At 45.8% G+C, this 17,438-nt stretch overlaps 1 protein-coding gene across 2 annotated transcripts in view; it reads right to left on the bottom strand.

The window, feature by feature from the left end:
• MLLT3 (MLLT3 super elongation complex subunit) overlaps positions 1-17,438 on the bottom strand; it is a 476,339-nt gene that overhangs the window by 440,679 nt on the left and 18,222 nt on the right. The gene's annotated exons all lie outside the window — the stretch shown is intronic.

Genomic DNA, 17,438 nt, shown 5'->3' with positions numbered 1-17,438 from the left:
CTCCTGTGAAACTAAAAGAAACGCTATAGAAAATGTAACTTAAAAAAACCCTGAAATAAAGCCCAATATAGAGCCAGCATATGGCTGTGTATCATTTTAGGACAGGATGTCCAACTCCAGTCCTCAAGGGCCATAAACCGGTCTGGGTTTTCAGGATATCAATAATAAATATGCATGAGGCAATGTGCATGCAAATTTCTCATGCATATTCATTAAAAGTGTCCTGAAAACTTGACTGATTATGCAGTCTTCGAGGACTGAAATCGAATGCTCTTGCTCCAGAACCAGGTCCTGTTAGAGAATTCCTGACTTACGGGATCAGGACAGGACAGGACTGGAGCTGGCAGGGACTGAGACAGATCAGGCAGACAGTGCTTTTTGTCATAGCCAAATTCTTTTTCTGTGTTGCTTCAGTAGCTTCCTTCCCAGTAATTTCATTAAACTTTTTTCAACCAGCAATTTGTATGCAAATATGTTGATATCTTTTAGAAACAGAAATTAACCAGGCACCCCAATACATATATAATAATTAAAAACCACATAAGCCTTCATCAGGGTCCCTGTGGTTCATTAAATGTATTTCAGGTACACATTTTCCCGTGCTTTGTTGGTTTCTGGAATTTTATCCATTTTGGTAATTCTTTGAGATTATCAACTATTTAGTCCTAAATAACCCTGTAATCTGGATGAATATTTTCTATGTATTGTTCATGACATTTTCATTAAATTATGTGAAATGCTTTCCAAGATGATATCAATAATTACCCAAATTATTGTATTGATCTCCAAGATAAAATTCTTAATACATTTGTTTTTTCAACAATCCAAAGTTCACCTCGGGAGAGCACTCCACAGCACAAAGTATCCAGCAAACACAAAGGCATATTTACAAAAAAGAAAAAATTACAGAGAACAAGTTTTACAGATAAACTTGCTGCCAGGTGTTATGAGAATCTTATTTTGATCAAGACCCAAAGAACGTAATAGACAAATGTCTATGAATACGACTATGAATACGAGGAGAGGCAAGAACACTGGATTATGTATTTCATTATTTATGTGTGTACCCATGTAATAAGAGATGCATCAGGCATGTTATTCGAGAACCGAACAAGGGATTAAATTCATGCAAAACTTAGAAGGGAAGGACATTATGAAAACTCAACAGTTATTAAGTGTATGGGTTTGGAATAAACTTATCTTTCTCATGGGGCTGATCATGACTACAGACTTCTTCAAATAAGACATTATTATGTGTATATACACACACACACACCTTAGGTACACTGAAGCAAGTTGGGTTAAATAAGGAATATGATTTTGTTTCTTTTCTAACATTCACAGAGTTATTTGTTTAAATGTCCCACTGGATTTCTGCTTAATGATGTCTTTTTGATATCTGAAACAGAGAATGTGGCAGCAAACAAATATCAGCAGGCCATTCTAATCTGGTCATTATCCTTTCATACTGTAATAATGCAGAGCTACACTGATCTACAACTTTATCTTCACTTTCACTCAGTTATATGGTTGTGGCTTTACCTTTTAGAGATGTGGCCTCCAGAATCAGACACAACTCACCTGGAAGAGAATTTTCTCCAATGACCTGTCCTGTGCAGACGCATTATCAGCTGTATCTGCCTATCCCTAGCATTCCTCCAGTTCTTGGCACTATCTCATTATTTTCTGATTTGCTATCTTGAGACTGTCAGATATGATCACTACAGGGTCTCTCCCTGTTTGGTACACAGATCTATTTACCACTACCCCTATGGTGCTCAGTCCTCTAGCAGTTCCTAACCTTGTTTATCACATCAGGATCAGTTGGATCCAACTGAGATGCAAGCCCAAAGGAGCAGAAGGAAACTGCCAAGCCACAAAACAAGACATGAGGACGGAGCTCTGTAGCCAAGACTTAATAATGGGTGATCTGTGCCACCTCTGATATAACGTGCATTGTGATTATGAGGGGGAAAGAGGAGGATGCAATGCAGTACACTGCAATTCTCCCACTTAAAAAGTTTCTTCCTCGTGGCAGCTAATCCAATCAAAACCAGAACCCAGCACAGGATGTTCTTTAACCAGCCAGTAGGTGTCACTGTTCTGCAATGACCGGGACTCCCTCTCCCCCGGGGGCTAAAGATGCTGCTTCTGCATTTTCCCCAGTCAGTCCGAGGAGCAGAAACTGAATCTGGGAAACGGACCCGACAGCAAGCTTTGTGGGGCATCCAGCTGGAGCACAAGTTGCTATTTTGAGGCATCTAACTAGTGCTACTTCCTTAAAACTTAGATTAACTTGGAGCTGTAATTATTTGTAATCTAATTTTACTGGAATATTAAAGTTCACGTGCAGGTTACAAATCAATGCGTCTCATAGATTAACTAGATGCTACCAGACCTCAAAAATCCCACACGGAAGCTGACTAAACATAAGCGGTCTTTACAACAGTGCAAGAGAGAGAAAGCAGGGGCCAGGCTGCTGCTGGGGAGACAGGCATCCAGCCAAGCCACTATTCCACATGGACTTGCCAATTCTGCAGCAAGGGCCAGATCTGATAGCCCTGAACTGCAGGGTCCTGGAAGGAGCCCTGATGCGTCCCCCAGCCGAGCACTGTCACTGCGATGACTGGTCTGGGCAAATCGGGAGGGAAAATAAAATGGTGGCAGGAGGAAAGGACACCCCCCCCCTCCCCAGGTAGGTGTGAAAGAAGGCTCATAGCACCGAATCCCAGCCCTGGTTCTGCTTAAGCAGGAAGCCCGAAGGAGCAAAAGGTAACCGCTGAGTCAAAAATAAAATGCAAATCCGTTATTGAACCACCTGCATTAGTGATAACAAAATCTATTCCTCCGAAACATCATGCCCTTATGCACATTCCCTCCAAGTAAATCTGAATTCTGATCATCAGGTTTACACATCCCCACACCCTAAGCCAATCAATGAGTATACATTATGTAAAATATTAATAGTGGGTGCATGGGTGTTGAGACCGAGAAAACGTGGTACAACAGCAGGTTATTACCCCAAATCTCCCATCCCTGGAGACCCTGTTTTAAATCTACTTCAAGTCCCAAAAGCAATGGGTATTGTGATTTTATTTTTAATAAAGAACACTAGAGGCATTCTAAAACAGAATTTTATAGCAATTGAGGTACAAATAAAAAAAAGTTTGGCTACATAAAAAATTCCTTGCAGATATGCATAAAGCAAAATAACTGGCCATCTGCTTGACTGAAAATGTGGTTTTGGGGTTGTTGTTTTTTTTAATTTTTACATTCTATGTCTGGGGTATGTTCATTAAAGCTGGCAGTCCCTGCCCCTCTGGCTTGAGTTACGGACTGTGTGCGTCTCTGCTTTAACACCTCCTGCCACCTTATGAGCAGTGATGGCCGTAACCTGGTCATACACCTAAACTCTACCAATCACTAGGGAGCTGATCATCTCATGCTCGATGCAGTTGTGCCCCAGGGTTCCAAACACAAGGACTCTCACAAGGAAGCAGGTGGTTGGCAGGCTCTGCTCTCCGTTTGCTTTCCTTTCTTTAATTTTCCGGTAGCTCTGTTTTCCCCCTGATTGTGACAACGCAACAGCCTGTGCCAGGCACGTTCCACTGCTCTACTTGGCAACCTGAGGTACTTACTGCGTTGCAGCTCCCGCAGGAGTCCGTGAAGTGTGGCAAAGTGAGCCAGGCCCACCAGAGAGGAATAAAGTCACTTACGATGCCCGCGCCTGTTAGGTGTTTGTGACGGCATGCAAAGCGGGGCTCTCTGTGCACGGTCCAAGGACAGACCATTACATTTCTCACAGTAAGACACAATATATATATATATATATATACGGAAGTAACCAGAACTAACAAAGACCTGCAGATATAAAAGATGGATGAAGGCTAAAATACCTTTGATGGACAGATGAACTGTGATGCAGATTTAGAATCAGCCGCAACTTTCTCTGCATTTATTTAAAAAAAATTAGAACTCACTCATATCCATGGTCCATGGCAGAGTACAATTAAAACATCCATAAAAACAAAACAGCATGGCATGATAGATGACTAACAATAAATCAAAAATTAATCAGGATTTATGTCATGCTAATTGACGCAAACCTGCTTCACAGTAATAATTAATTAAACCTACTGCCAAGTAGCTGCTAACTTCAACAAGCTTACCTAGGAAGATAAATGGATGACAAAACGCCCAATAAGACCAGCTAACTAGTCGCCAACCTTAAAGGCTTGTTGGAATAAGGATGCTTTTAGCTGCTTTTTAAATGTCTAAGTGCAGACCGGTTCATAATTGCTCAGGTACTGAATGTCGAAATAGAGGGCCCGCAATTGAAAAAGCTCTGTCCCTTGCTTCAGAGAGGTTTGCCAGATGCAGAGAAGGAACATAAAGCAAATCACAATGTGGGGGACCTGAGCACGCGGGATGCATTTATAAATGCGCAGCACAACTCAAGGGGAAGAGGAGTGACTCAAATTATGGCTCCACAAGGCCATTTTATACTTAATCTTCCACTGGATTGGAAGCCAGTGAAGAGAAAACGGAACCGGAGTTATGTGTTGGGAAACACTTGGTGCTGATGAGAATGCATGCTACAGAGTTTTGCATGAGCTGCAGAGACCTTAATGCGTTTGCTGGCAACCCCAACGAACAGTGAATTACAATAATCCAAACCAAGGCTTGGTGCACTGTGCAAAAGGTTGGAGAGATGAGCAAAGGCTTCAGCCGACGTGAAAGCCGCAGCTTGTAAAATACCGTCTCTACCACGAATTCAACCTGAGCTCGCAGCGACACATCAGATTCTAAATTTAACGCCCAAGCTTCTAACCTGATGTGCAACAGTTGTGTCCCAGCCTTCAAAGTTTAAAATGGTGGGATCATCATTAGATGGAAATCTTTTCAATATAATCACCTTCCTTTTGTCTAGATTGTGAATTGAAATATCCATGTTTTTATCACTGAAAGACAAAATTGAAACCATGCCAAACGTTAAGTTCCATGTTGACCTAAATGGCCCGACAAACAGTATGTCATCAGCCTAGCAACAGTAGCAAACTTGTAGGATGAAAGGCAATTTGAAATAGGGGCCATATAGATGTTAAATAAAGCTGCTGAAAGGGCCAATCCCTGAGGTATGAACCATATCAACTGACCGTGAGGAGGAGGTAGATTATCCAGTTCTCACCTGGAACGAATGCTCTCTGTAAGATGGGAAGAGAATTAGGCGAGGGCAGTGCCAGAGAGACAAAGATCCCTCAGATAAGACAGTAATATCTAGTGATTAAGGCTGTCGAATGCAGCAGACATGTCTAGCAGGACCAGCTCATAGCTTTGGCCACTATCAAAGCCTCGCCTGAAAAGATCTAAACTTGACAGTAACAAAGGTCTCAGTACTGAATGTTCTATGCTGCCTGAAGGGGCTTATCTTGGGCGTCACATTTCTGTGGTATGCCGTCCCTCCAAGAAAAACCTCAGCTGGAAAACCATTCAGATTTGAAACAAAGAATTAATAAAACTTCATTCAGAAATGAATGCTTTCTTATGGCTTTTCATTAACCCCACAGAGATCAGCAAAAAAAGATTTAAGAAACAAAAGATTACCTTTTGATGAGCTCCCACAACATCAAAATAAAGAACACGGCAGCGGGCAAGGATCACAAGGCCCATCCAGTCTGTCCTACTGGAACATTGTAGACCCCACGATTTGCAGCTTTCTCCCTCACAGTCCTCTCTGCTTATCCTATGCCTTCTTGAATTACGCTAAGAGTCTCTGCTGCCACTGTCCCCATCTATCATACTTGTGAAGAAATATATCCTGTTATCACGTCTTAGTTTACCCTCTCTGAGTGCCTCATAGCATGGACTCAATGATGTGCCCATGGCTTAAGTTGCCAGGGCAGAAACGCATTCCCCATGAACTGGACTCCCAAACCCTCTGACTTCTCTCCCTTCCCACTACTGACCCTCTCACCCCTGTGCAACCCTCCCACTAGCTTTCCCTGTAGCTCTGCTGCCTTGTGGAAATCAGCCCGCCAGATGAGTGGATTTTGGAAATCCTGTTTCACAGCTTGACCTCACTTCTTCTAGAACTTCTTTTTCACCGAAATTCTTCAGCCGTATTCATACCTTTGAGGAATCTGAATGCCTCCATGTTGTCCTCTCTCTGATCCAAGATGTGCATCTTTAGCTTAAGTCTTGGAGCTTACGGTGCACACTGAGCCCTTCTCTGGACTGCCTCTACTCAATCATCAGGCGTGGCCTCCAAAACTGCTGCTGATGTAAGCAGGCATTATCGCCTCCTTTTTTTCTACTGGTTGTACCTCTCTCTACGTAATCTAGCATTTCTCTGGCACTGGCTTTTCATGAGATCATCAGATATAATCACCCTGAGATCTGTCTTTTGTATCTTATCCCTCTCTTGTACTGCTCTATTGGGTTTCTGCACCAGGGGTACACAATTTTGTAAACATGGAAAAAAACAAACAAAAAAACCCAAAACAATGGCAACAGCTCCTAATAAGACATTGGCATACAAATCTCTTCACCAGGACAGAGATCAGCATGCTATATCTCCTCCAGAAAGGAATAGGAGAAGGACAGGTCCCTCCTATCCCTCAAAGAGATCGCTCTTCCTCCCCCTCCCCCCCAACACACACAGACAGACAGACAGACAAAATCCTCTGATAGAATCACGCCACCCGATATACATTTCAAGAAAACAAAACCTGCAAAAGCTCTGATCCTGCTGACAACCGTATCAGAGCCAGAAAGCAAGCCCGGTGTAAGCTGCACCGCTGCAGCCTATGAGCGCGGGTCCAAGTGCCGACCCCAGAGCCCATACGCGCCCCTTGCCTCGCCCCCTGCTTCCCAGTGCTGCTGTAAGGGGAGAGGCGCAGGAGGGATGAGCGATCTGAGATGAGGCACACGTTCTGGCACAAACCCTCTCAGGAGAGGCAGGCAGCATCACATCAGTCAGAGATTACAAATCGCCACTCTACACTTTCTGTTCATGAAGTCTTAGCTGTGAAACCCTTAACTACTCCTCAAGGCTTTTTTTTTTTTTTTTTAGATCACTTCTTATTTTGGCTGCTCCATCAGGTATGTCCATTTTGCTAGAGATCTCGGTGTCATCTGCCAAAAGACGATCCTTTCCTAAGGACTCCTTCGCAATATTGAATAGAACCAGCTCAAGGGCCCAATCCCTGATAACCTCATCCTATTTATTTATTTATTATTTTTAGATACCGACATTCGATCAGAGATATCACACCGGTTTACATTTAGGTACTGTAAGTATTTCTCTATCCCCAGAGGGCTTACAATCTAAGTTTGTACCTGAGGCAATGGAGGGTAAAGTGACTTGCCCAAGGTCACAAGGAGCAACAGCAGGACTCAAACCCTGGTCTCCTGGTTCATAGCCCACTGCTCTAACCACTAGGCTACTCCTCCTCCCTTGGCATAAACTTCATTTATCACGACCCTCCAGCATTCAGTCACCATACGATCCACTTATTTATGAGCTTCCTGTATGGGGGCAGTGTCAAAATTTAGGAGAAGCACTGCAAAGAGGGCAAGCATTTTAACAACAACACAGCCACTGCAGCCATCTTTCTTTATCTAGAAAGTCTTAAGGAGGCAAAGATAAAGGTCTAAATTATCATGTATTTCTTTTTCTTCTAGCATAGTTTAACCTATCCCTTTGTAGTCCTAGCTCGCCCATCTTCCCTAACATGCCGAGTGGCTTACTATGACTACATCCCCAATTTACTGAAGGGGGGGGCGGAGGGTGGGCAGGAGGTGGCGAGTTATGCAGGTGAGTTTCCAGGATTCGTTCTGAAACAATAATTTGCGAAGAAAACAGCATCACTAACTGGGCAGTCGACATCTTCTCCACTAATTTTACACAGGCCTTAGTGTGCTGTATTATTCCAAATGAATATTTAAACAAATAAGAAGCCTGCTGGCCTAGCACAGCTTCTGTAGTGGCTGGCGGGCCTTTCTTGGATGCGCTCTGTTGACTTGGAGAACTGCCCGGCATTACAGCAATATCAACACAGTTACACAGATACCGTTAAAATATGAATCATTTGCAATAACAACCTCCAAAATGAGCTGCGGCTGCGAAGAAAAGCAGCACAGCTGCCATTAGTCCACGCACACGTTCAGCAGTGAAGATGAGCAAACAAGTCCTCCACCAATTTGTTGGCCTTTATTTCTTGAGACAAGAGGCCCGGGGCGAAACTTTCACACCAGGACCTGGGAAGAGAGACCGGGGGGGGGGGGGGGGGGGGGAGGAGGGGAAACAGTAGCCACTTTGGCTTGATCTGAGCCAGGAGGGAGAGGTAGCCAACTTTAACTCCTGCAGGACGAAAGGCGGCATCTTCAGTCCCTGGGAGGAGATGCGGTTTCCTGGGAAGGCGAGGTGGGGAGTGGGGAGACCCTTCCGGCCCGTAGCCAAAGCAGGCAGGCAAGAGCAACGGGGCAGCAGAGCCAGCCGGGGGGAAGCGAGAAGAACAGCGCTGTGCGGGAGAAGGGGGGGGGAGATAGGCATAGTGCTGCAGAGGGTGGGGGGAGGCAAGGGGGAAGAGGAGGAAGGCGGGGACGGGGCATGGGGAGGGCATTTCCCGCCTAGAGAGTAAGTCTCATGGTAATTTCAAAATCCTGGCAACCCCGCCATGCCTACACCAGCGAACCTGTCGCGAAAACAATTAAAATCTTGCTCTCAGTATTACTAGAAATGATTAATTTGCCAACTAGAAAATGCAATACAACAGACTTGGACTTGTTCAACATATTAGTACGACAAAAGAACGACCCCCCCCCCCCCCCCCCACTGGAAGAACCCACGGAGCAGACAATCCGCCTCGCTCATGATACTGGCAGCACGAAAGCTTTCAAATTGATTTCTCTGATTTTTCTCAAACCCTACAGCACCAGCGCCTCTGAAGGTAGCGCACCCCCAGGTAATGAGTGTTAGAACACCCCCCCCCCCCCCAACCCTCTGAACCCAAACGTCATCGAAACAAGACACCGAGCACGGCCTGATCAACCGGAGGGGGGGAAAAATGAGGCTGTTTGTGCAGGCAGGCCTTCCCCTCTCCTGCTAATCACGTTATTCTGGTACAATTTTATGGGATAACAAGATCAAATGAGCAACGCATTTACGTTTCTCCATCTGATATCCATTTCCTAATGCAGTCATTAGGAGGGTTACAAGCATATTACCAGCTCCCGGTCAAACAGTCCACGTTCTTGCATGGTCAGCTTACAAGCGCGGTTGCGCTTTTGAACACATGCACTTTAAAAAAACAAAATGATTTAACTGCTCTTTCAAACTGCATTTATAGCCCTTTGATGGAGCAGGCAGAAATATCCAATTCATGAAGGGACATACTCCTAAATCAAGCTGCATTGCTATGCTCAGGAAGCAAGCTGCATATTCAGAACCGTATACATTTGGTATTTGCTGGTCAATAATATTTATGGCCTCGTGGGACCAAGATGTGCATTTATGCAAAGCCAGACCAAAAAAAAAAAAAAGACTCGTTTAATGTCGCTGAAACAAAACAAGATTCATCTTCCCCCCTACCCCCATTTTTCTAAGAAACTTCCTGGCTACGTCAAACTCAGATACCAAGATGCAGCGGTACTGTTTGAGGGGGTGGGAGTTTACAGTAATTTACGCAGAAGTCAGATCATGCGCAGGCGTGGCATGGAACTGACCCATCCTCGTATTACCGGTCAAGGATTTCTTTGAATGTCTCTTGCTCCAGCTTTAATGTTCGCCTTGCTGTACGATCGGCAGGCTTCTCAGTTTTAAGACAATGGCTGCGTCCGTGAGGGAACTGTGCGTTTTTTTGGCCATTCGTTTGTGATTCATTGATTCCAAAGCCACAACAAGTAAATACACAATCCCAACCGGAGCAAATCCAACAACGTAACTTCAGACACCTCAGCTAAACGGGAATCCTACATTTTCCCCGTTTTTCATCCTTCCCCCTTCTGCCCCACCCATTCCCAACCAATTCTATCATACAGTTTAATGGCAACGATTAGTGATCCCTTACTGAAATCACAATTCCTTTTGTAAAGCATCGATTTCATCTTTCAAAGGGTCGTCCCCCCAAACAGACTGAAATGCAGAAAGGGTTGACCCTGTGCAACACAGTCAACAACTCCGTGGGGGTTAATGCATTCCAAAAGTGACCATGCGAAGGCGAGAGCAGCTGGGCCTTCAGCGTTGCTATTTCACATTCCGCCGCTATGAGACGCTGCTCGTTTTATTCAAGCCCTCCGGTACCGGTATACAGAAAAGAAACATTTTTGGAGGGTTTACGCCAGTTATAGCAAAGAGGAGGGTTTGGACACCCCCCCCCCCCCCCCCCGGATAAATCACAATCACAGGACATTCCCCCCATACCCGGTTCTCATGGAGCCCACACAGCCACAATTTCGCCAACACATAATCTGAAACTTGAAGGAATATTTTATGCCATCTCTGCAGGGCCCAAATACCACGGCGGATATACACTGTAACTATTTTCAAGTATGCTAGATAGGCGACTTAGATGTATTATATCCCCAACCTTCTTTCTGCCAATATGTACAAGGCTGGCAGTGGGCAGCATCCACCCTGCTGAGGCAGTAACGTGGCAGCGGGCAGGCATTCTGCTCCTCATCTTTATTTTGAGAAATAGTGGGGTGAGGGGCATCGGTCAGGTGACACGAGGAATTGGGGGGGGGGGGGGGAATTTCTGAATGTGCCTCGGGTCTCCCGATTGGCCAGCTTGGTGCCAGTGGGGGTTATGGGTAGGGTGGAAGAGGGGTGGGGGTTGCTGGGGCTTTGGTTTTTCCCGCCTGAGGTAGCAAAGCAGTGGTTACCTCAGTCTCTTAGTGGCAGCGGCTGCAGGGACGGGTAACATTGCCTCTCACCCTCCCTCCCGATGTAGATTGTGGTTTTACTTGTAGGGGGGGTGGTATTTATGTTGCAGTCTGGGGTAAACCCGAGCCTAAGTTTGCTGACTGTTAGAAGGATGGGTTTTGCGCCGGGGAGGACATGGCGGGGGCACGTGTAGCGGGGGAGGGGGAGGGGGGGCTGCTACACGTGGCCACGGATTGGGCTGCAAGGTTCTTCCTGCAGGGGGGGACGGGAGAGCAGTGGGGAGGGAGGAGGTGCTGGCTGCATTGGCAGTTGGGGAGGGGGAGGAGTGAATGGTATGTCATTGGGGTGAGTTGGCATGGTTACTGAGGTGAAAGGGAGAATTTAGTTCTATCGGGCCGATACAGTCGGAGCGCACTGTTAACCCGCCATTGGACGCGCGTTTTCCCTTACCCCTTATTCAGTAAGGGGCTGAAAACGTGCATCCAACCCGCCAAACCTAATAGCGCCCTCAACATGCAAATGCATGTTGATGGCCCTATTAGTTATTCCCGCGCGATTCAGAAAACAAAACGTGCAGCCAAGCCACACATTTTGCTTTCAGAAATTAGCGCCTACCTTTGGGTAGGCGCTAAATTCTTCGGGCACCGGGAAAGTGCAGAGAAAAGCAGTAAAAACTGCTTTTCCATGCACCCTCCGACTTAATATCATGGCGATATTAAGTCGGAGGTCCCGAAGGGTAAAAAAAGTTAAAAAAAAAAAAATTTTGAAGTCGGCCCGCGGCTGTCGGGTCGAAACCTGGATGCTCAATTTTGCCGGCGTCTGGTTTCCGAGTCCGTCGCTGTCAGCGGGCTCGAGAACAGACACCGGCAAAATTGAGCGTCGGCTGTCAAACCCGCTGACAGCCGCCGCTCCGGGTCAAAAGGAGGCGCTAGGGACGCGCTAGTGTCCCTAGCGCCTCCTTTTGCCCATTTCTACCGCCGGGCCTCATTTAAATAATGAATCGCACGCACAGGCGAGTGGCCTGTCGCCCGCTCTCTCCCGCGGACTTTACTGAATCGTCCCGTATGTTTGTTAAGGCTCGGGTTGCATGCTTGCTAACAAACTGCGGCCATGTTAATTCCCAGTTTTGGTGTCTTGTGTTTTGTGGCATTGGAGTGGGCAGTGAATGGCGGCATCCTGCCTGCCCAAGTTATTTCAGATTAAAAACTTCGATAGCTTCCATTCCCGTCCCGTAAAAGAAAACCTACCTGCCGGTCTACTGTGGAAAATGGAAACAGTGCGCAGTGCTCCGGATGAGCCTCAACTAGAAACTGCAAAGGTTATCTGAACAGTTTCAATCTGGCAGCCTATCCAAGGCAGCTGATCAATCGTGCCTATCAGCAACCCTCAAGAATATCGCTTGCAAAGTTCATAAAAATATGAGCCCTCCTCCCACCAGCTCTGCTGATCCGTGGCCTCAGGAGAGGTGGGGGCACCGATGTCAGTGGTGGGCAGGCTGAAACATTTCACTGAGCATGGCACTGCGAGCTCGTCCCCTCAGCACCCTCCTCCCCTGGCTTTCCTGTTTGTTTAGGGGTCCCTTTTTTTTTTTGTTTTTGGTATTTGTCACCGGTCATAAATTACATAAAGCAGTTGTTCCATCCAAGATAAACATGCCTGGCTACCCTTTGATACAGGGATCTTTTGGAGTTTGCCAGGCAGCTGCACTGCGTTGTTTAGCTGTTTATTTGTGCTTCTTTTTTTTCATTTATTGCTGGACACATCTTCCCCCGAATGCTTATTAAATGCAAGTCCTGCAGGCAGCTGCTTTGCATCTAACCAGACACAGCCTATGAACAATGCCTTGAGAAAAAATCAGAGATTGTTCTAAAGTTATTTAGCAGGGGTTTTCTTTGGCTTAATTAACCCAACTGTACAATTTTAAAAACGGATTTTTAAAGACCTGCCGACGGAAGAGTAATGCTGAACGTTTGCTGCTGGTGTTCTTAAGTGATTACTCTTCCATGGATTTATTCATTATGAGCCAATACAAGCACTGCACTCGCAAGGCTGCCACGGCGAGGGAAACTATTAGTCAGCTCAGCTGAATATCAGAAAAATAAATAAATATATATATAAATGCCGCTGTCTGACCAAAGCAAAGGCACAACCATATAGGTGACAAGTTCTATGCTACGTAAGCATAAAAATATTAGGAGCCACATCCGAAAGCAGAACCAGAACTACCACAACAGAGGAAAAAAAGGGGACAAACTGAACCAAGGCAAACACTGAAAGAAACCAGGTGTTGCCACCGCTTCCTGAAGAAAGTTATCAGTTTTACAGGTTGTTTTTCTGAAGCTTCATTAAACATGGATTCCCGTGTGGCAACATTTAATAAGTACTAACAGGCCCTGAGAGTTCTGGAATAATCCAGGGAAAAACAGGCCGTGATGAGCCGCCATTAGGATTTCTGCTTATTATTACATTTTTTTTTTAGTATATTCTGGTTACTGAATGTATTTTTATTTTACACCAGAACATATTTTTAACCCAAATGCACAGCAGAGAAAAGCTTTTTGCGGCCTAATGATTACAGTTCTCATCCGATCCCAAAACTGAGCACCAGAATCTTTTTTTCAGGGCTGGTGTAAGGGAGCAAACACTGAGCAGATATGCCCTCTGCGTCCCTGCCACTTTCTCTTCCGGGGGAGAGCCCGGGTTTACACAATTCTTACGGGTTACTAATTCAGATCCAGACAGTGCGATGCCCGAGTAAACGATGGCGGGGACTGGCGCTCAAGCTGCTGTGTAGGAGACGGGCGCTGGGGAGCCTCTTCTGCAGAAGGGGCCCGGCTGTACCGCGGAGGCAGCGCTCTCAACCCCGCAGGAGGAAGGCAAACAAGCTGATGAGACTGCAGCAGCCCCTGCCAGCTGACAAGACAGGCGACCCTTCTAGCCCTTGGGAGAATGTGAATGAATAATCTGTGTGCTCATATTTTAAGTGCAAGTAAGCAAAGAAGAATAAAGCCAAAAAAAAAAAAAAAGACAAATTGCTTCCATGGCAAAGCGAGGCTTCCCTTAATGCCTCATCAAGCAAAAAAGCTCTTCCGTTATATATTTGCAGCATCATTCAAAACTAAAGAGCATCCCTCCCACTGCACAGCCGAACCTACACACACACACACTACAGACGCTGTCGAATATTGAAAACCTGCGTTATCAGCATGTGGCCTTCTTAACAAATTCACAGGCCTGAGTTGCACCTGAGGAAGACGCTGGGAAGACCTGGATAAAAAAAAAAAAAATTTTTTTAAACAGAATATATCTGGGCCTTGTGATTCCAGCGAGCAATGAAAGAAGCAGTAGGAGTTAATCCAGCATGGAGCAGGGGAACCCCACCCGGCTCGCTGGGCTATCTGGTGCTCCCGGGGAGGCTCCCGGAGAACGGCCTTGCACGATTTCCCCATCTCTGCAGAAGCGGTCACAGTGGACTCCAGTAGAGTAAGTAAGTGGGACCCTGTCTAACTCAGCTACCCCTGAAAGTCAAAAGCAACCCAAGAAAAGAAGCTGCATGAAAAGAGTTGGGGGGAAAAGGGACCAGGATTCAGCTCTCAGACTCCTATGGAAGCAATGAAAGTTAAGCATAGTTAATGTCCGAGGAGACCGATCTTGGATTTAAGAGAAGCTGAGAACTGTTAAACTCACTGCTTCCTGCGGAAGAGCGGCCCGTCCAATCGCTTTTAAAGCTAAATTAGTTGGGCGGATGGGCAGACTGAATGGGCCATACGGTCTTTTCTCTGCTGTCCCGTTTCCCTCTGTTTCTAAATACAAGTCAGTCCCAGTTGGGAATCACACCAGCCGAGCACAATCTGCATTTAGTGAAAGTCAAGGACAGGAGTTGTGTGTGGAACACAGAGAGGATTTACCAACTTTACAGTGAAAGAGTTCATCCACTACTACACCATCAGATAGACCCGTGAATGAAAGCCCTCTCCCCCCCCTCCATCCCAGACTCAACACCCAACCCCCTCAGTTCCTGCTCTCCCTCCCGCCCCCCTCAGCTCAACTCAGCTTTCTTCCATTAAGGTCTGAGGTGCTGTTCCTTCAAGCCTGCGCCCTCAGTGTGGCTCCCATCACCGTTCCAGGCCTCAAAAGAGGCTCAGGACAATTAGGAAAAAAAAAATAAAACAGAAGGAGCAGCTAAGTCAGCAAACAGCTAATGGTGCCGGCAGAGGTCAGAGTAAGTAGTGCAACTGAGGGGGTCGGGGGGGGGGGCGGTGGGGGGAAATCCAGAGGAGTGCCTGAAATGTTGGGTCAGCGTCAGGTTTAGTAGCTGCAGGGAGCAGGAAACCTGCCGCCGCCTGATCAGCTGCTTGATGCTGGGGGGGGGGGGGGGGGGGGGGGGCTGCAAGAAAGGGAAAGAAATGGAAAGCATCACCATGGAGGAGCCATCTCTCCAGCCAGTCCGGGTGTAGGTTGATACCTCCGCCTTCCGGTCCGTGCCAGTCACTGCTCATCTGGCTTTTTCAAAAAAAAAAAAAAAAAAGGGGGGGGGGGGGGAGGGCATGGGTGGAGGAATTCTGTGCCAAGTCTACCTTGCGCAGAATTCCCCCAGGACTAACGATTGCTCATTTACCCGGATTTCTCTCCCGCTGAGCTATCTTGGCCTTCCTCTAGTCTCACAACGGCTGTTTTTATTGTGCTCCATGTACCCAAACATTAATCCCAATTGTTGCCATTTTCCAAGTACCCCACACACACACACATTTCCCTTGCCATCCTCATTTCTGCTCTGAAACTTCAGATAGTTTCCTCTTCTCAGCCAACGATCACTACTCTCCCCAAGGAACATCTCATACAACTGTGACAATTCCACTTCTCTTCCCTGCTGGCTTCTCCCTCTCCGATAGGGACGGCGATCTCAACTCCGGCCCTTTGAAGTCCCTCTCAAACCATTTATCCCTCCTTCTCAAATCATTGCGTTAGCTCCCCATCCACTTCTGCATCTAAACTCAAACTACTTGCACTCATCTACAAGCGTCTTCGCTCCACAGCGCCTCGTTCTCTCTCCTCTTTTATCTCCCTATATATGCCTCCTTCCAAAAGTCGTTCACTGGGCAAACTGCACTGATCTGTAGACTTTTCCTCCATCACCAGGTCTCGATATTGCCCGTTCCACGCTGCACTGACTGCCTTGCTTTGCCTTCCTGAATGGGTGCATCATGCTCCCTGTCTCAACATACTCCGATCTCCCCTGAAAACTCTCCAAGGCAGCCTGCTTTTAGAACTTGAATCCTGGCTCTCCTTAACCATGGCCTTTTTAACTCTAACCATTTTACCTAGGTAAGCAAAGCTCCCAAAAGCATTTTTATCATCTGTCTCGATTTAAGCACCATGAAGCAGGGACTGTCTCTTAAATATGTCTGTAAACTATTGCATATATCTTGTAGCATTATACAAAATAATAATAATAATAATAATAATAAAAAGAAAAGAAAAGCTCTGGGAAATGATAGATCTATGCCCCCAGAACCAACATTTATCATGATAAGAAAGATTTAAAATGCAGTGAGGTACAAAAATAGTAAACTTGAGTACCCAATACTCACATAAGACAGTTCTATGAAATTCAAAAGTAACAATAAGGGTTGTTACCTGCACTGAGTCACTGGTGCTACGACAGAGTACTCTTAATCTGAGGATTTTCAGACTACTAGATGTGCAGAGGTAAACCCAAAGCCAATAGTTCCAAGCTGCCCAGCTGTATGTTGTGTGTAAATGGAAATATATTTTGTTAAACTCAAGACCAGTTAAGCTCGGTCACTTCACAACATGAAGAGAGCAAGTTGCAAATTCTAAAGAAAATACATGCAAAGTAAATAAGGTACAACCCACACAGCCTTGACCACAGGCTGCAAACCAAGGAACATATGGTCTTCAGTTCCAGACACTTTGAAGCTACATATCAAATGGTGTTACCTCAACAGATGACACCTCTTCCATAAATTCAAGGAGTTAACTTTACAATGTCACTTGTGTTTTGAACTGAAATAAAGCAATGATCTTTTTTCATATTTTCTTGTGAAAGTCCTTGTCCTCTTTCCACATATATGAGCTTATGTATGCCAACATGCCTTCAACATTAGCAGTTCGTTGTGCTGTTAATTACACAGAAAAATATGTGCATATATATTGGGTATATAGTATCAGACTCAAAAGAAGCTGAATTAACATGTTTGAAAATTGTCATCAGAAGTGCCAGTCATCAAAACCTTATATGAATTGAAATGAATACCCTCCCTGTGCCAACTGTGAAACACCGGCAGTTGTAGACTTCCAAAAACACAGCCAAGTCTTTGTAAATGGCATATGATTGGCCATGTATATGCAGGGGCAAGACCCTTTATGAGAGATTAGGGAGAGGTTGTCATCTGCTCCAACCTCAGCCTCACCCCTAGAAGTTGTTTATGAGGAGAGGGCCTGGAGCAGGAGCAGAGAGAGAGAGGCAGGCACTCAATAGCTTTCTTCAACAGATTGAATTAAGGGGCGGGAAAGCTTCCAATATGTTGAT

This window comes from Rhinatrema bivittatum, chromosome 1 (genome assembly GCF_901001135.1).
Source record: "Rhinatrema bivittatum chromosome 1, aRhiBiv1.1, whole genome shotgun sequence".
NCBI lineage: Eukaryota > Metazoa > Chordata > Amphibia > Gymnophiona > Rhinatrematidae > Rhinatrema > Rhinatrema bivittatum.
This window is presented reverse-complemented; position numbering and strand designations above follow the sequence as displayed.